Source organism: Protopterus annectens, chromosome 14.part0, assembly GCF_019279795.1.
Source record: "Protopterus annectens isolate FY-2018-M chromosome 14.part0, PAN1.0, whole genome shotgun sequence".
NCBI classification, from domain to species: Eukaryota; Metazoa; Chordata; order Ceratodontiformes; family Protopteridae; genus Protopterus; species Protopterus annectens.
Window position 1 is genome coordinate 398,280,337 of NC_056748.1, and position 20,976 is coordinate 398,301,312.

Below are 20,976 nucleotides of genomic sequence, written 5' to 3' on the forward strand. Positions count from 1 at the left end.
AACAGGATTTTGTGGCAGATCAGTAAGACTGGAATATGGGTTTGCTTGTCAAAGTGACTGCTGGATGACTGTGACACATGATTAGAAGATGGCTGACAGACGTGTAAGGGTATAAAAATAAATGTGTGTTTATTACAGGGTCTCCGACTAAAGTTCCAATCCACAGTGTGGAAAATACAAGAAATGCACTGGAAACGTAATGAGCGCTTTTGTTTTAATGTTTAAAACTTCTTCAGATAAAACAGAGTTCCAAAGTTACTGTTTAAAAATGGTTCCCATCTGACATCATGCATGACATGACAGCTGAGCTCCCTTCTACATTTAAAGTGGTATACCAATTTATGAAAAATTTCAAAGAAAAAAGATTATACAAAATACAAGCTGAAAGAAATGCTATGAAACAAAATACAGAAACTATTCTGAACACATTATATATATATATATATATATATATATATATATATATATATATATATATTTTTTTAATGAATATATATAGTCTTTCAGTTTCTGGGAATGAATGGCATGGTAACCTATAGTGTCTGGCAAAATGGGAAGGTACAGAGTGCAACTAAGATGGCAATATGTTTTCCTGAACAAGTGGAAGAGAATACCAAACTAAGTTATTGGCCATTTACATACTGTATGGAAGGTACTACTGAAGCATGATCACAAGTGACTGGTAGCCTAACAGGGCCAGAGGAAGTTTTGTTGTTAGTAGAGAGTTCCCATTATGAATCCATTTAGGAAAAACATGGATATGCACTTAGGAAACTAATCCCACACAAGAAGAATATTATCTCAAAGTGCAATGAAGAAAGTAGCTTCCACACTATGGTGTGGATGACAAGACACAGGATCAAACAATGTTATGGCTAGGTGAACATCCATGACCTGACAGGTATTATGTATGATGGATCAAATAGGACCCTCTACATATGAAATAAAACTGTCATTTGTATAAAAAGAGAATCTTTATATGACATTAATTTTAAGGAAGCAGAGAGTTTGGATGTGTTTGGATAAGTTACTGTGAAATCAGAGACATCAATTTGTGAAAAGGATTTATGGCAGTTATGGTATGCTAAGCAATGAAATCCAGAGATAATCCTCTGCAGTCTATTCTGGTTCAGAAATAACTTTCTGTTGCAGAGAATCCAGGATTTCTCCTAGAAAGGTCATTCTGTGCACTGTTACCAGGTGTAATTAATTAACATTTGTTATTAATACCACTAAGTCTAGAAATGGAATTATATGATAGTAAGTAAATACTAGGCAATCAGTCTGCAGACTGTTACAAAATCTAGGTCAGCATCAGACTCTGTACCATGTGTCTTTGAGGTGAGGACCTCAGCCAATATGTCAGGTGTCTATTAAGTGTTGACTAAATTGTGCCTGAGCTAGGCAACAATTCAGAAAAGGCCATTTATGTACGCTTTATGAATAACTTAAATGCTGCTACAGCAAAGGGTAAACACTTAAGAAGTACTCTTTGGGGCAGTTGTTAGACAAAATGGTAGCATTGCAACTTCAAACTGCTATTTACTTATGTGGAACCTAATAAATCTCTCATAAAGTCAAAAGGGTGTCCCTATAAGCATCTTTCAAATCCAGATTTGCCATGTATGTTTCATAAAACAGAATGGAAAATGAATTATGTACCAACATTTTGTACGCCTTCACTCTTGCATTTTTGTTCGGATAAGACAGATCCAAAATGAATCTCTAAGTTCTGCCTTCCTATTTAAGGGGTGGATAAGCTTTGAGTAATACCACATTGACTTGAAAGAAGGTTGCAACTCTGTGCCCCCTATTCCTTAATGTCTTGCAAAATGTATGTCAATTTTCTGATCAACACAGACTTTAGTCTCTTTAAATGGGCTGACAAAAAGTTGCTTTGAAAGAAGTTCTGTTTTGCAACCTGATTGCAAAACCTCTTTCAATTACTGTTTTGGGGAAAATGTATTGTAGTTGTTTTGAAAATGAGATCTTCTACTCTGTCACTGAGAGGGTGATCCAAATGAGGTTCAAGATTTAAGAAGATTATGAGAAGGAGTAGGGTGTGTTTACCCTTGGAACAAGCCTGTAGGGGTATTACAAAAATAATTTTTAACTGCAGTTATCAATGGCTGAGAAGACATTTTGGGAATTCTTCTGTCCCTTGTGTATCCCTGAGGTTCAGCAACCCTTTATATTAGGTCTAACCATTTAAGACCAATCTTTATAGGAAGACAACTTAATTGTACATCTTTTTTCAATTAAGAAATGTGAAGAATCTTAGGAAACATGAATGTAATTATACAAACTGTACTTAATGTTATTTTTGCTTTCCTGCTTATGTATAAGGGAAGCTGCCACAGGACCATCAGAGCACTATAAGAAAGAGTTAACATCTTATCTATGATACTTTGAGGATGGGTGGCTGACAGTGCTTGTTTCTCCATTCAATTCTCAGCTATGGCGTTTTCTGTACAGAATATTTACATCCTTTTTTGCTGTTATACATTTTATGTGGTGCTGTAGTCGGTAAGCAGATTTGTGATCATTCAGATTGCCTGTAGGTGTACATGCTGTGTGTGTGTGTGTGTGTGCAGGCATGCTTGTGTGTTTCGGCATGTATGAGTGTACATTTTGCAACATACTGGTATCCTATTCATGAATGGTTTCTTTGCCTTTAACACAATGAGTGCTGAACAAGGCTCCAGTTGCCCGGTTATTCTGATCTGGATGACTCAGATAATCAGAGAATAAATGAATTAATGAGCATCTTTACTGTAGGATTAGCTTTCTAGCCATGCCTGCATTCTATCTATCACAGACAAAGCATCAGATTTCACAAAGAAAAAAAAAAGGAACTTATATTTGAATGTGTTGATTTAGTCTAGTTACAAGATAAAAAAAAAATGTTCTTTTTAACAGATTTAGAATTTATAACTCAGCATCTTTAATCAAATAAATTAATTGTTTACAAAAGTCTGGTAAATGGTTATAGACACTTAATGCCCAAACGGCCACAATGTGGGAATGATAAATCTTCTTGCTAAAGACAGCATACAATTTAGACTATTTGAATTACTGATAGGTTAATAGGCAAGTACTAGGTTAGCTGCCCTTGTGGAACATTTTATGCCTAGCCATTTTCCCTTTTTGTGCTTGAAATAACCTTTCCCTTTTGGTTATAGATTGGCCTTATTCATCCCACGACCAATAATTATATATTACCCCTAATGAGAATAAATGGAATCATATCATAGACAATTTGAGGGGACCCATGCATGGGATAAAGCATTTAGGAGCTGTCTGTATCCATTGATTGTACAGGGAGCAGTCCTGGGGTAAATTTTCTGTTTCCCATCCATAGATACAAGTTATGCTTGAAAATGGACAGGGATAGTGAGCTTTGTTTTATGTGACTGGAGAGCCTGTTCCACAGCAGCAGTATCCCCTGCAAAATATACCTGTCACTCCAAACCATTCTATTGATTTTGGAGAAGAGGTTTAAAATCCTAGACTGAGTATTTCTGATGCCATTTGACTTGCTGATATGCAGTAAATCCATCAGTAATTGGTTGGAGTATGCCAGACACAGGTCACCTCTTAGCAGCTTGTAGGATACTGAGTATAGTGACAGGGCTTTGAGTCGGTCTATGTAGCACATGTTGTTTAGGCCTGGTATCCTTTCAGTAAGATATCTCAGTGGCTATTCCAGTTGTTGCATGTGTCCAGACAAATAGATGACAAAGGAGCATTATATTCAGTTGATTGGCCTAATGAGGGCTGACTAAAGGGGAACAATGGCATCCCTAGATCTAGACACAAGCCCATTATTTATAAGCTGTTCAATATAGAAATACTTTCTTAAAACAAAAGACACATGTTGGTCAAAAGTTAGGTCACTGTCCACATAAGTTCCTAAACTCCAAACAACTGGGTCAACTGTTACAGGTGTATTGTCAATGTTGTAGTTCCCTGAGGTAGAAGACTTGCAATATGGTACAATGATGCATATTTTTTAGTTTCAGACCTTGATTTTGATACCAGTTAGTTATTTAGTTGAGACTAACCTTCCTGCAGGATGGCTAAGTCATTTGGAGTTTCAATGATTGCTGCTAGCTTGCAGTCATCTGCAAATGTAGTCAGCCAGAGGCCTTTGGTATTGGCTTTTACTTCAGAAAAGTAGATGCCAAACAGGAGTGGTCTATTCAGAGAACCCTGGAGACTCCACTGGTGGCTGTTCTCTTTGTAGAGGTAACGTCCCCTGTTGTGATTCTCTGCATCCTATCTGTGAGTCAGTTGGCAATTCAGTGGGTGACATAGGGGTTTATTCCCAGTTTATTATTCTCACTAATATCCAACAGCAATTTTTTCCATCTATTTATGCATTTACCTCAGTCTTATGTAGGTTTTTGGGTAGAGTTTTGAAACACTGATCACATTTGATAGACCTAGTATAATATCTGTTAATGCCTTTAAAACAAATGGGAATAACATTTGGTGGTGTTACATTAACTTCCATGAAGGCTTCCAGATTTACATATAAAAGGGACATGCTAAAAATTCAGAAAGTTTTTAAAGTACAGACTCTATAACTATATAAAACAACTTCATCACTGTAGAAATATCCACATTTTTCCTTTCAAACATTCAGGCATAATTTTGATAATATAATTAAATTTGCAAAATTCTGGTACAATTACATTTTTAGTTTACTATAATGCATCTGTTAAATGATTTACAGAATCACTACCTTTATAAAAAAACATCAAGAACAACACGAATGAAGAGCTTTTCTCTTTACTTCAGATAAACTGCAGACTTAATTTTAAAAGAAATGAGATTTCTTATTAAAGTTAGGCTACTATCAATAGATATGTATTTGGAATGCTCTTTGATGGAAAGAGCATCCCCCGGATTCACTAATCTTCCATGCAGGACTAGCCTAGTTCTGCACGGAAGCAGCCATTTAGGAGGAGGACGACAGCGTGCCATGCATATTAATGAAGACGAGCTGCCTAAACTCCTAATCCTACACAGAGCATGGATGAGTGCAGGAGGCTTGTCTGAGAGCAGAGCTCTCAGAATAAACACACCCCTGCAAAGTAGAACAGCAGAAAGTGTAAATAAATGAGCGAGACCGCTCATAGGTGTCCGCATATCCCCACCAACAGTCCCCCATGTGTACAACAGCAACAGGACATAAAAATAAAAAGAAGAAACCCCTTTATTTTTTTTTTAAACTCCAAGTACAGCTAACTGTAGGTGTGCGGGTGTGCCCATCGCTTAGCTACGGTTAAAGCAGCTTAAAAGGCTGAAGAGGATAACAAGGAAGATATATGCAAATGAAGCAGCACAGCAATAGTGTAGTGGTCAGAGCATCTGCCTAACGAGCAGGCATTCCCGGTTTGAGTCCCACTGCAGCACATTCTATTTTCCATGTGAAATCTGTATATGAACATTTCTTTACAGTTTTTTGCTGTACAACCTACTAAATAATATTTAAATGTGAACTGGAGTACTGCATTAAATGCACATGTGAAGTGTCAGTGTCATAATGAATAAGGCACTAGTAAGCAGGTTTAAGCAGAAATAAGCTGTAATAAGCATATATAAGCACTAGTAAGCATGTTTAAGTGTATTTACGTGGGGGTAAGCATTGCCTACACAGATTAAACAAAGTAGAAGCTAACTGAGTGTAAGAAACTGTAACCGGAGGTTGGCATTGCTTAGCTCTGTGCAAATCTGTGCACACCCGCTTACAACTGCTTTAAAGTGCCTTAATCACTCTGTACCTAATGGCCCATGTTCTGCCCTGAAGCAAAATAAACAGCTTCTACAAGGCTCAAACTCAGGACCCTGTACACCACAGTCACAGTAGTTAACCACTAAGCCATCATAGAAATACATATAAATAAGGTATCAGCAAACTAATCCTCACTACAGGAAAATCAAACCAAACATGTGAACTGAATCTATGTATAGTGTGATGTTGTATAACCTGCCACTGAACATAAATATGTGAACTGGAGTACTGCAGTAAGTAATAAAGTGTAGAAGTTCCCAGGTCCGCATAGAGTGTATGTACACATGAATCACGGATACCAGACACATATATAACCTGTAATGAAGAATAAATCACTACCAAAATGCAAATATAGTGCTAATTAACTATTAAGCAATGCTAACCACAGCACAGCTCAACTTAGTAAGTGTAAGCAATGTGTAGGGGAGCCAATTCAATCTCCTAGTGGTATACCTATTTAAGCAGTGCCAACCTTAGGTAAGCAGGTGTGCCCATAGCTTAGCATTTTCAAAACAGGCCAATCATGGGAAAGTGCGGAAAACTGGCCATATTTAAACCCCCCAGGCAGGAATACTTTCCATAACTGGTTGTAGCTTCCTATTGCAGGCAGAATGGCTGTTGTGGGTGAAGGCACTCGATTCAGAGTGCAGCGCTGAGGCATCCAGGAATCAAAAATCATGGTATGGATGCTGGTGAAACACCATGAGCAGAGACTACTGCAGGGCCAGTAACAGGCCTCGCAGTATAAAACGGAGGCCTGGGACAGTCTTGCCTGTGACCTCACCAGTGCCACAGGTATCCCGCGGACTGGTGAGCAGGTCAGGCACCACCATGCTGACCTGAAGCGGCGGAGGTGGGAATGTACTGAAACAGTGGATCCAGGAGTCTCGGCAGATGCCTAATGCCCCAGTACAGAGTAAGTACTCATTCTACTAAGTAGTTAATAATTGCCTAGCTAGTGTATACTATGGATAGGTATGGCTAAATATCACTGTATTTCTCTGACAGCTGCAGATGAGCGGGCTGCGAACCAGCAAGCCCATGATGCTAGGTTACAAAGGCTGCATTGTGAGGCAGGTTAGTAATTATTCAGCATGTACTTTCATAACAAATAAATATAAGAGCCTTAGAAAGTGTTGTATTAGTAGAAATAAATGTGTAATATTCTGTGAATAAAGGTATAACCCCTGGAGTGCTTCTGTTTACTCTTCTTTCAAATGTTGTTGAACTGTTGCATACTATAAACAGTACTGTTGTATTAAGCAGTGTTACCCACACTGTGATATGCAGATAAAATGTGTATGCAGTTCTGTATAACAATGTTGGAAGTGCCAAGAAGTCAGTCATTTTATACAAGTGAGGGAGACTTACACGGAAAACAGTAGAAAGCTTCACATCAGTTCCCTGATAACATAGTCTACTGTGATGTTAACTGTATTTTTTTTGTCACACACAGCAGGGGTTTGAATTCCAGGAGTGCTAGTAAGTTGTATGCAAAATCATACCCCACAACTGTACAGATTCTGTGAAAATGTTCAGATAGAAAGCTGTATGCATACTTACACCCAACAACTGTACAGAATTTGCTAGAATGTTCAAATAGAAAGTTGTATGCATATTCATACCCCACAACTGTTCCAATCTGTCTAGCATGTCCAGATAAATGGCCCACATCACCAGCCTGGTACCCTGTTCCCCTGAAAAATCAGTGTGATGATCCAAGAAATGTAGGCAGCCGTTAATGACATATAACTGATAGTCAGACGTGTACACACTCAGAGAATGTATATGAAAACAAACCTGTCATTCTAGCACCTCACCCAAAGTGTATGAAAGCAATTCTCAACATATGTTGCATTAACACCTGCATCTTGTCATGCCTGTATGTAAGACACAGGTCATGTATATAATAATCTATAAACATACCAGTGCACAATATAAGACCATTGGGTAGTGTAATACTACATGTAAGGGATAGATCACTGCAGTGACTAAGAATGTTGTGAAAACTAGGAGGATATATTAGTTGTTAATTGAACTCTCTCTCTCACCCCTACCATAAGTGCAAAAATAACCCAATGACACACCTCAATCGGTATGTGTACACTCTAAATCTATGTTGGGACATATGTCTGAGTGGTTTATAAATATTCACATTTGTTTTTATGCATGTGCCATGTTAAAATACACCCATATTGGTGGCCTGTTGCCATCAATGAAACCTGCATGCTGTTGTAATGGCCACTGTTGTTCCATATATGCATGTGTTCTGCTTGCTCTGCAACTGTTTTAAATCTGTTGTTTTGGGTTAATGGGAATACCTATGCATGCTGTTATAACTAATCCTGAATGCTGTTGACTATTACTAACCCATATATGTCATAAACCTGCTACAACATAGCTCGTATGGGAAGGCTGGTCCCAGCGGACTCACCTGTCCCACCTCAGCTGGCCATGGCACCAGACACCAGGACGTCTGGGGCCCAGCCTGGGACCTCCTCCTCTGTTGGCCCTGTGCCTCCTTCGGGTGGAGTCACCGCAGGGGATGGGACTCACCCCCCCCAGGGAGTGGGCGTGGAGAGGAACATGTCACCCATAGTCAGGTCCAGGCCGTGGTGCATAGGGAGCTTGATATAGATTTTGAGACTAGCTACGCCAGTTTGAGGGCTGAGTGGTGCAATTAGAGGGTGAGCCTGCCCCTCCTATACAGCCCCCAGCACAGCCACCTTTGGGGTCGTGAAGGTGCAGTGGTGACTGCCCATGGGTGGGGACCTCAGTCCCACTGTTTCCATTTGAGGGCTCATGGCCTTGCGATTTCTAAACACCCCTCCCCATCCAAGGTGTTCCCCCCCCACGTGTCATATACCACCCCTGTATGCTGTCTTGTCTGTCTTGTCTGTCATCCTACCCAACTTATCCTCTCCGAGCATACCTACTCTCCTTCCCCAACATCCCACTCTCACTTTAAAAAAAAAAGGGCAATCTGTTCCCAAAAAAAATCATGCCAATACATAGCTGTCCATTTTGCTCACATGTCCACTGCACACGTAATCTGGTCTAATTGGCATCACAGCATATTACTGTTGTCCTCACCCCTCTCCCAGGAGTTGGAATGTTCAAATGTACCTCCAAATTCATTGCATATGCACAGCTGTTGCTGTAGAAGAAATGGGCAGCTATGGACCTTTCCTACACCCTTCCTAAACATCCCTAGCTATCTTTCCTACTGTCTTTCCCTCTTTGTACCCCTTTTTCACCACTTTTCTTTCAACCTTTTTTTTTCTTTTAAAGAAATTAGCGCAGGGGTAAGCGGGAGTAGGCACTTTTAAGCAGCAGTAAGCAGGTTTTAGCCTGTTTGTGTGGGGGTAAGCTATGCCTACATAGGTTAAGCAATTTAGAAGCTAACAGAGTATAAGAAACTGTAACTGGAAGTTAGCAGTGCTTAGGTCTGCACAAACCCACGCAAACCCGCTTACAACTGTGTTAAAGTGCCTTAATTACTCTGTATCCAATGGCCTGTGTTCTGTCCAGCAACAAAATAAACTGCCTCTGCAAGGCTCAAACCCAGTACCCTGCACTCCATACACAAAATGATTTACCACTAAACCATGGCAGATATACATGACCCTGATGTTTTCACAAACATATCATCCAGCACAATCAGTGAACACTACAAGAAATGTAGTAATATCATACCACACAACCTGTTAATCCAAGAAGTCTGGACAAAGTATGCCACAATGTGGGTACAAATAGGGATATATGTCAGCTACTGCTCTAATACACTTAAAATGTTGCTAGTTACACAGTTATATGTTTTAGAACACACACGTAGAAGGAGATGAAGTCTGAAACACAAAAGTGTTGGCACTAGTTACTGACTTCAATGCTGCGATCATCCATGTCAATTGCCAAGAGAATGAGGTATAGGCCAAAATATGAGCCGAACATGTAAATGTAGAGAGATAGACAGCTATATATATATATATATATATATATATAACTCACAAATAATCATATAACATCAATTGTATATAGATACATAAATATGTTCATATGTATATATATATATATATATATATATATATATATATATATATATATATATATATATATATATATATATATAGATACATATATATAGCTATAGCTATATATATATATATATATATATATATATAGAGGTACATACACGTATACACAGACAAAAGGCATTAGTAGCCATACATATGTAGAAGTAGTGTGGAAATACTGGGTGCAAAGTATATCCCTCAGCCACAAGCCCTGTAACTGCCACCTGTGAAATGTGTAGTGTGGCAACCATTCCCACAAATGAGAATACTTACATTAAACATACACCCGTCCACAATTCCAGGGGCATGACATGACACAGATGTATGCATACACAGAAAACCTTTATTTGTGTACTGTACATTAATGTATGCCAGTACTTGCACCACATAAATTTTGAAATATGTAATCAGTGATGAATGCAAGGCCCACACAAAACAGTAGATGCAAGCAATGTGGATGTATACCATACTATGCTGTCCAGGCCAAGGTCTTCAATTAGTACAACAGTAGACACATGATTTGCCTTCAAGATAAGTAACAATCAACAATTACAGATGTAGTTCAGCAGCCTCCAATTACATCCTGTAGTCAAGCCCTAGGGGGAAATACAGCACTTGTGGTAATGTCACAGTATCTCGTACATAACATTGCTTAACCTAACATCTCACTATCACACTGAATGACCCTTGTCTTAACAGTTATAGCCCTGAAAAGGTGTCACAGCCTAGGTTAATGTCATTGAACAACCCCCCCCACCATAAAAGGCTGTACAAGGGCAAGAAACACTGTGTACCACACACTGGCCACTGGAATGTACAAGGGCACATATGTGTTGTTCAGCTGTTGCCTCCATATATATGGACATTGGCCAACAGCTGGTGTGGGAGTCCATGACATGACTGGGATGATAGCAGTAATGCTAGCAGTAAATAATGATAGGCCATTACCTAACAACCACTTTCTGTATCACAGCAGAACAAAGACTGGCATATATGTGGAGGACAAAGGCAGGAACATAAGGCCATATTTGCATTATTGCTGTTACACACCCTGGAAATTGCTGGTGTTACAGGATTTGTTGCAGCATACTCTTATGCAGGAATATGACATTGAAATACAAACGGATGTAGCCATGTGCTGATAGCACTCAGCAGACAGAATACTACTGATATATCTGGAACAATGCCTGTGTTGTGCACAGACAAATCCTAACAGCCAATCCTCTTGGTATCATATGTTTAGGTCCACAGTTGAGAGCTATGCAGACAGACAACATTCCATGCAAAGGTACCATGTACACAGAAACCATGTAAGACCAGCAAGATACAATGCACACAACAACACTACTCACGCTGTCTGTATGTCTGGAACCGTACCCAAATGTGAATATGGCCTGTGTCTGCAGGTTCTGCTGTTAGGGGTATTGCTACCTGCTGTCTGTAACACTGATGTCCACACACAGGAAGGATGTCCTCCATACTGGAAAGGTGAAGGGACAACGCCCACAGAAGTCAGCAATTTATAGTACTGGGTTGCCATGACAGTGGTTATCTGAAGTACTACACAGCAGGCTGCATGCAGTCAGCAACTGGTGGACACTGACTGGTGCAGATGCCATCACCTGATCATGTGCAATACCTACAAAAGCATGCTGCAATCTATTCAAAGCAGCTCAATCACTCTACTGGAGAGACTGAGAGAGAGAGAGAGAGAGAGAGAGAGAGAAAAAAAAAACATAAATTAAATAAAATTAACAAAGCTCAGGGATTTGTTACAGCAGAAAAAAACATAAACGTTATGTGAAACAGATATGTATTTACTTGCATGTACTATATGGCTTAGAATTATAGGATATATAATGTGAAATGATTTATATGTGCCATCAGTACTTGTTCCTGTAATGATGTTCTGCTCAACAATTGCTCTGGACAATAGTGTCTGTCCCTGTGTGCAGTGGAACATACCTGTCAATTGTGCAGATCAGCAGTGAATGGCAAAGATGTGACCCATGATATCTGTGTTCTGTACATTACTGCGGCCAACGGTTGGTGGTGGTATTATTACTGCCATGATAGACACATGGGTGTAAGAGCACACCACCTGCAGGACAGTCATGTTAAAGTGCAGCATATCATGCCCAACTGCTATAGCAGTATAATATGCTTATCTAAAATCTGTCACCATATATACCCCCGTAATGTTAGTCTGTGTTCACATGCGACACCTGTCTGTGTTGCAGTAAGGCAGAACAGTTCAGCTGTGAAGTAAAGAGAGTTACAAAAGTGTGGACCAGATGTTTGTATGCACCCCACATACAGATAAATATATGTGTGATATATATTCACAGCTGTGTATGTCTACATAACCTCGGACAGTTATACATATATATAGGTATATAAACAACACATAATGATATCTACACATATATGAGCATATGTATGTATATATCTATATATATATATATATATATATATATATATATATATATACACATATGTGTGTGTGTGTGTGTGTGTATATATATATATATATATATATATATATATATATATATATATATATATATATATATATATATATATATATATATATATATATATATATATATGGATTAACTGTAGAAGCTCAAATTACCAAAAAAACGAACTTCATATGGTCGAGACCATAAGATCAATTTTTGGAAACTCGAATGAAATGTAAAAAAAAAAAAAAATCAAACATCGCTTTTGCAGGGGGGCTTCATCCCCCTGCACCCCCCATGTGGGGGGCTGTGCCCCCACACTTCCCTACTTAAATATACCAAATCCGAGATCGTGCTACAGTGGGGAAAAGAGAAATCTCCCATTTCGCGCTGTATGTGGAAGTACAAAAAGGGAGATTTCCCATTTCCTGTCAACATCGCAAAAAAAAAGAAAACATTACTTACACACAGAGCATACAAGGATCTTTGCCTCTGTGTGCAAGTAATGTTTTAAGGTAAGTAAAGTGTTATTTTTTAACACTTTACACATTCGATTTACTGAAAGCTCGAGCATATGGTCTCGACCATATGCAATTCGAGCTTTCAGTAATTTGATTATGTAAAGTGCTCCCATACATATATATATATATATATATATATATATATATATATATATATATATATATATATATATATATTTATGTATATATATATATATATATATATATATGGGTTACCTCCATTTGATCGAATGTTCATTTGATCAAAAACCAGCATTCAATGCAAATGACAGGGATTTGTTCCCCCTCCCCAATGTCGTGCGACTCTGGAGTTGGTATATATAGTTAGGGGTGTGTGGGGGGCACAGCCCCCACACTGGGGGGTGCAGGGGGCAAAGCCCACCACCTATTTTCGTTGAACATCTGTACTTTTTGTGTTATTTTCTTCTTTTGAAGGAAACTAGGTGACCCCCACACCCACCCAACTAGATATACCAACTCCAGGGTCGCACGACATTGGGGAGGGGGACCAATCCCTGTTATTTGCCTTGAAGTGTACTGAATCACTGGTTGTCAGTCAAATGAAATTTCGATCAAATGGGCTGTTGATCAAATGAAGGTAACCTATAAATATATATATATATATATATATATATATATATATATATATATATATATATATATACAAACAGACAGATACACACATATACATAATACTGACACGTATATATATATATATATATATATATATATATATATATATATATATATATATTTGTCAGTACATGTCCCCTGCCATGACATGTGTGAGAGAACATCACACATCAATATCAATACACAACATATCTACACACCAGTACATGGCTGCAAAATGGAGTGTGGAGTGTGGTGTGTAACCCATGTTGGGAACACATCGCAATTATTTGAGAAGATGGGATATATATGATGGTGAAGGGAAGTAGGCAAATATTGGTATGTAGGTTTGGTTGAGTGACAAACAAGACAGCATACAAGGCTGGTATATGACATATGTGGTGGGTAAACACTGTGGATGGGTAGTTTCGTTTGGAATTTGGAGGCCACTGAGCCCCCATATGGGAACAAAGGGAACATGGTGCTCTCCCATGGACAGTCATGACAGCATCTACATGATCATAAAGGTGCCTGGGCTGTGGGCTGAGCAGGAGGAACATGCATGTCTAACCTTGTGTATGTGTACTGCATGCCTCCAGGTGATGTAGCACATACCCCATGTCTCTGTGGAGCTCCCTATGCACCAGACCCTGGACCTAACTGTGGGTGACAGACATATGTCTGTGTGTACTCCATGGGGGGGGGCACCATCCCCTGAGGTGGTTCCACATGAAGATAGTGCCAGAACAGTAGATAATGAGGTTCCATGGTGGGTCGCGGATGTGATGTGGACTGGTAACATGTCCACATTAGCTGGGAGCAGTGTTCCTGCTGGCAAATAACCCCTACACATACTGTTGTGTCACTGTCATGGAACATATGTGGGTTGTAATAGTCCACACAATCCCAGAACATGTCCAACAGCATGCATAGATATCTCCAATAACACCGAATGGCAGATGTGTAGCAATCACATAGCAAGCATACCACATGCATATGTGGAAACATAGTGGCAGTGACAATGGCATGCAGGTGAAATACTCTGTAACAGCCCAGCAACTCTAGTGTCCCCACAGGGAGCATGTCTATAAACATATAGCAGAAAATGTTGTACAATACAATATATGTCCCATTGGTAGATAAACTGGAGACATACCACTTGCATTGTGTGAACATTAATTTGGAGCTGATATGGTGGCGGGAGACTGATATGTGTATTGTATTACGGTAAACGTGCCATATGTGTTGCTCAGACATATTTCCATCTTTACATCTTTCTGCGACAATGGCACACCCAAGGAATCCAGCATACAGTGCTGCTGAAGATGACATAATACTCACCAGCCTCATCCAGCACTACCAGCTTTTGTTCTCCAGGACAAGCCATGATCAGCATGAGCACACCGCTATGTGGAACGATATGGTCCGCAGGGTGAATGAGGTGGGCATGCACAGCCGTACGTATGAGCAGGTCCACCATCATTGTAGTGACCTGCTCCTCCTTGTACATAGCCGTGCCACTGCTGTGCGGGGTGACTACCTTGCAACGGGGGGCATTAACATCCATCCCCCCTCACCAGAATGGAGGAGCTGCTCATGAGCCTGGTGGCACCTGCCTGCCCACAAGAGCTACAGACATATACAGTCATGGAGGTGGGTGCTACCCACACACCAGACATGGAGCATGCAGATAAGGTTCCAGGGCATATCAGTAGAGCACTATTGTGTATGCATCTGTACAGGTAGATCATGCATATGTGAGATGTAGAGTCTGTTGCTGTGTAGTATTGATAATCAGTTGTGCATAATCTGTAGTACTGTGGATTTCAGCTGCTGTTTTACTGTAATATTGCACCCACCCTGTAGCAATGCCACAGCTGTGGCCACTGACATCAACTCTATCTCATCTCACTGTAGGTACCTCTGGGATACCAGCAAGGAAGTGGTCGGATGCTGGTGAGTATGGTTTAAGGTTATGATTGGCAATACACTGTGCACATCATAGCTAAGGTGTAGGCCATGTACACATCTAACACACCTACCCATAATGCATGCTGTGCATGTTCACTGACAGAGCACACACCTCACTAATGGGATTACCAGCGTCAAACACATGCAATACACAGACCATCTCAGGCAACTGTGCCTACACTCCGGTGCACATTGCCCAGGCACAGCTGACATCTGCCTAATTTAATACAGCTATGTCATGCACAGAGCAGTTGAACATGTTACACATAAAGAAATCCCAATCCCTCTGCAAGCACACACTCCAGGGTCCTAAACATCATCAACACATTACACAGAACATACTGGAGGGCTAGGGCCCTGTCCTGGGGAATTCCCACAATCTGAAACAGACTACCCATTCATGTCAGGCAATGCTACTCATTGGCCTACTTTACAAAAACACTTGACAACTGGATGGGAAATGGGGAATTAACCCTGGGTAGTACATCTGTGCCACAGCCTGACAGGGGCACAGGGGAATAACATTATTGGGTGGTAAATGCCTGGGAACCCCTGTGGCTAGGCTTATGTAGGCCCCAGGGCCAATAGACCAGCACTCACCTATGAATCTATGTGTACCACAGGCAACATCAGCCAAGGCTCAATACAAATATAACCTGCATAATGGTGGGACATTGCCAAAGCAATGGGATGCAATGTGTTTTGATGTATCAGCACCATGTTGGGGAAGTCCAGGAAGTTGCAGTTATGAGGCATGTGCTGCACAATCCACACCTCACCCCAACCCAGGGATGACATCCCCTTCTGTACTATGCTGGTGCCACTGTACACCTGCATGTTTGCCCTGCTTTGGCAGAGAATATGCCAGTACACATGGTGCTCCTAGTTTGGGATACTGCAATATGACACATATGTGTAGACCACAGATGTTGAGCATTTGCAATGTAGCAGGAAATGGTGAGGGTGTGTCATCCTGAAACACAACAGTGCACTGGACGGGAGAGACAAACCCACTGAGAATGGCTGTATCTGCACACAGTCAAGGTCATGAAGTGTAGCAGACATAACCCTGACTCCACGACACTAGTGATGGTACTATATGACCTCCAAGGGCTGCGCATGTGTTTAGCATGCAAACATGCAGGTTTGGGGAACATTTGCAGGCCTGATTGACCAACTACTGGCTCATGATAGTGGCCCATGCTACTATACCCCTGCCAGGTATTGTGACCGCAGTAGTACACATAGCAGTTATTGCTACACACCATCATGATATGTGTGTGCACCCATATGCATCCACAATCGGTATGCATCCCAATCAGAATCTGCACAACTGATACAGATGGCTTGTGATGCAATTGACTGTCTAGGTCATATGTCACATATCAGGTATGTGTAGTGTTGCCATATGCAGTAGTGTTGTACCATGGCATGTCATGGAAGAGAGTGCCATGTCAATAATGGTCTCTACACTCACTATAGGTACAGTACATTGTGTCTATGGTCAGTCTAATGGTATTCTATCACTCATACATGCACCACTGATGATGACATCTGTGAATACACATCAGGCATTCACAAAACATGTGTCAACATATAATTAAGAAACACACAGAGGCTGTGAGGAAACATAACTGACACACAGATACACATCCTGCAGTGGTGTGTACACCTGTGAGGTATGGTGCACAGTACATGCCAGGGTGCTGAACAGATGCACAGCAATGCTGTGGACATGGATGCATTGTGTTCCAGGGGGAGGGCCATCACCTACTAACAGAAGCCATGCATCACAGCCATGTATATTGTTGGTAATGGGGACTGACTACAGTTGCACTGCATGCTGTTGAGCACCACATGTCATGCATGCTGACATGTGTATAATTACAGGTTTGTGTGTGATACTGTACTGTACCATCACCTGCTATTGTGTGTGTTATGGGGGTGCTGGAGTTGTCTGTAGGTGCTGTCTGGTGGAGTGTATGGGTTGTCATGTATGTTGACTGCATGTGTGTATGTCTGTGTGTGGCCATGTCTGCACACGTGTGTGTGTGTGTGTGTGTGTGTGTGTGTGTGTGTGTGTGTGTGTTTGTACTGTTTAGCGGTGATGTACAGGTCTTACAGTCTGTTCCCTGTTTTCCCCTCACAGGTGGTGAGGTGGGGCTGGGCCCCTCCCGCAGGGAATCTGATATCATTGATACAGACAGTGACCATGAGGATAGGTGTGTTGAGACACAGGCAGGGTCATCAGGCGCTGCTGCTGGGCCACCAATTGACATCCCACAAGTATCCACTCCATCCAAGCACACAGTCACACTGCCTCTACATACCTCATCACCATTGGCCTTAGCTGAGTGACAGTCTATGGTTGGCATTAGCCAGGACAGTGTGGTATCTATGGCACATGTGTCAGGACACTGCAGTCATAGCCAGATGTCTGGCAGGGTACCACATAGGCAGATGTTCAGGGGTGCTCATCGGAGGACTGCTGGTCATCATGCCCCTGGCAGACGTGCCACATCTATATCTACCACACGCATGTTCCAGGCTGTCATGGAGGCACAGGCATGAATGGAACTGTACACCAGACAGGGTCTAAGGTCGCAGAGGGCTCATCACACCTCTGTAAATGACAGCATCCATGACCTAGCAGGTGCCATTCGTAATTGCACCGAGGTCATGGATAGACAGTGGGGTGAGACACTGGATCTCATCAACAATATCATGTCCATGTGTCAGGACAGGGTGGGACAGTTGCGATGGCCACATGGATGTATGCCAGCAACATCAGCAGCTGCAGGTCACTGTGGACTTCCCACCAGTCAGAGACGCTCCCGTAGTATCAGTACCAGCCCCAGCACTATGGGGGGTGCTGTCCACAGACCGTCATAGCAGACCACATGCACTTGGCCCTGGCCAGTCCCAGGAGAGACCTGGATCCAGTGGACATTTGTCAACCTTGGGGGACAGTACCCGATCTGGGTTTGTACCTGATACTGCCTGTGGCACCCCTGCCAGGCACAGGTCCCATGTCCATGGCCGGAGATGGTGAACTGAAAACCCTGCCAGGTACAATCTGCAGCTGTCTCACAAATCCCTGTATAGGGCAGCCACATGGTGGAATTGTGTGCATGCAGACACACACATAAACAACAAACCTAGGGCAACCACATACCTGCACACACATCACCATTGGCCCTTAACACTACTCAGCCCCCTCACACACACACACACACACACACACACACACACACACACACACACACACACACACACACACACACACACACACACACACACACACGTCCGTTGCATGGCTCAGCCTAGGCCTCTGGCAAACCAACAACACACCCTGTGCATATGATGATATGAGTGCCACATCCTGTCATCTGTAACATCGATGCAGGGACAGGCTAACATGGTGCTGATGCACAGGGTGACTGTACAACAGTGTAGCAATGGAATGCTGTGTAGCATGTTGTCAGCAGTAAAGTGAAATGCTAATATCCTGGAAGGTGTAGCTGTGCATCCATGATGCATTATATCTGTAATTAACAATGTTGTATTGTTTTCACCATTATCTATTCTGATTGTGTTGTGGTTGTCCATATACCACATGGCTGATGGGTGTAGTGGTGTCAGCAGGCCTTCTACAGTGGACACCAGTAAGTGTAGCGGGTGGTACACATGACATGGCTGGGTACAACACACAGAGCCTTTGGTTTGGATGCAGTACAGATACAAGACTGTACACATGGAGGTATGTCCCCGTGCAGGTAATACATCTGTTGCCCATGTAATCCCACCAAGACAGGATAGGCACAACCACACATTGGTATATATGCAGTCTGCTATTTGGATGACATAGAACATGCTAACAGCAGGGTGTATGTCCATTTCCCCACTCTGCTGTGATCCTCACCTCAGTAACATGGGTGTGCCAATGCCGGTGGCATAGCCCTACCCTTAGGAGGGTGTGAGGCACTCTACTACTGTGAATGGTGTAAACAACAACTAACCAACCTGATAACATACACTGTACAGTATTACAGACAGCTATGTGGGGGGATAAATGCAACAGTAACTGCAATGATAGTGGATGTGTCCACAACAGCCACACACAGTGAGTTATAGCAACCCCATTATTACTGCACACTTCTACAGTGTGGAGGAGGGCATTAACACATCTATGACTTGTGAAGGACTGTATGTCCATGCGATGGCACCTGTGGAATGTTGGCATTCGCCAAGCAGTCCTGGGGGAAACATATTCTGGGAATGGAGGTAGATCCCTTAACATCTACACACATTCCTATATGTGGGATGGTGTACAAAAGCCTGCTATGATCTACATAGGCTGTGTGCACCTCCTAACCCTCATCTACAAGTGTCATGATTGTGTCAAGGAGGTATACCAGGTTCAGGTTGTATTCTCTGCCTTTGTTAAGTGCAACATTGGTGGGGTCCCAGGTGTTAAGATTACCAGTGACATTGGCCATGGGTTCATTGTTGATATGTTTCATGTCCCTGCAGACCAGGCTCATCAGGCTACTGGTTGGTAGTTTCCAGCTGACATGGTGGATTTGTGGTTGTCCTTGTCAACATTGGTGAATCCATTGTCAGGTGTAGGCCTGTTGGATCATATAAGGGATCCCAGCTACTTACTGCACCTGCCCAGGGGGTTCCCCCAAGCATGACACTTCACTTGACTGTACTGCATGATATGTTAGTAATGCCAGCCTGACATCCTACAGGTGGGATGGAGTACTGTTAACATGTACTGCCCTTGTCGTGTAGGGTCCTGGTTATGGGACCTACTAAGGTTGGTAGTGTATTGCAGGCCAGATGTGTTTGGCTGTGGGGGGGGATACCTATCTGTGCCAGACATATGTTGTTTGGGTCTCTCAAACCCATCAATGGTGCATGTGGAAATTTATGTTTTGGTTATGTTCCCAATTTCATCTACAGATGTATGTCTATATAGATATATATGTGTTTACCTTTGAAAGGGAGACAATAATTTCTCTAAATGGCCATTTCTGCGAACCGAAAGGACAAATCCATCATTTCTAATTGCACCGAAGTTCAAAACTCAGCAAATTGAAAAGCAGCTTCGCTGATTTTTGAACTACAAGTTGGAATACATATCATAATGCAGGGGTGGCAAGCCCCCCTGTGCCCCCCACAACCCCCCTACATTGATATTCTAACTCTGAGTTCGCACTACAGTGGGGAAAGGGACATTTTCCCCATCCCAACTATAGTGCCACCCGCACCCAAAATGCCGAATCTGCAATGAGCGAATGCATAGTGACATTCGCTCATTGCACATTTGATGCATTTATTCCAAGATTGTGCAATGTTGAAAACTTACTTTTGACCTTCCAGCTTTCGGATACATAGTTTTCTCCCTTTGAAAGGTGAACCATATATATGCTTACACACACACACACACACACACACACACACACATATATATATATATATATATATATATATATGTATATATGTATATATATAGTTATTGCTGTATATAT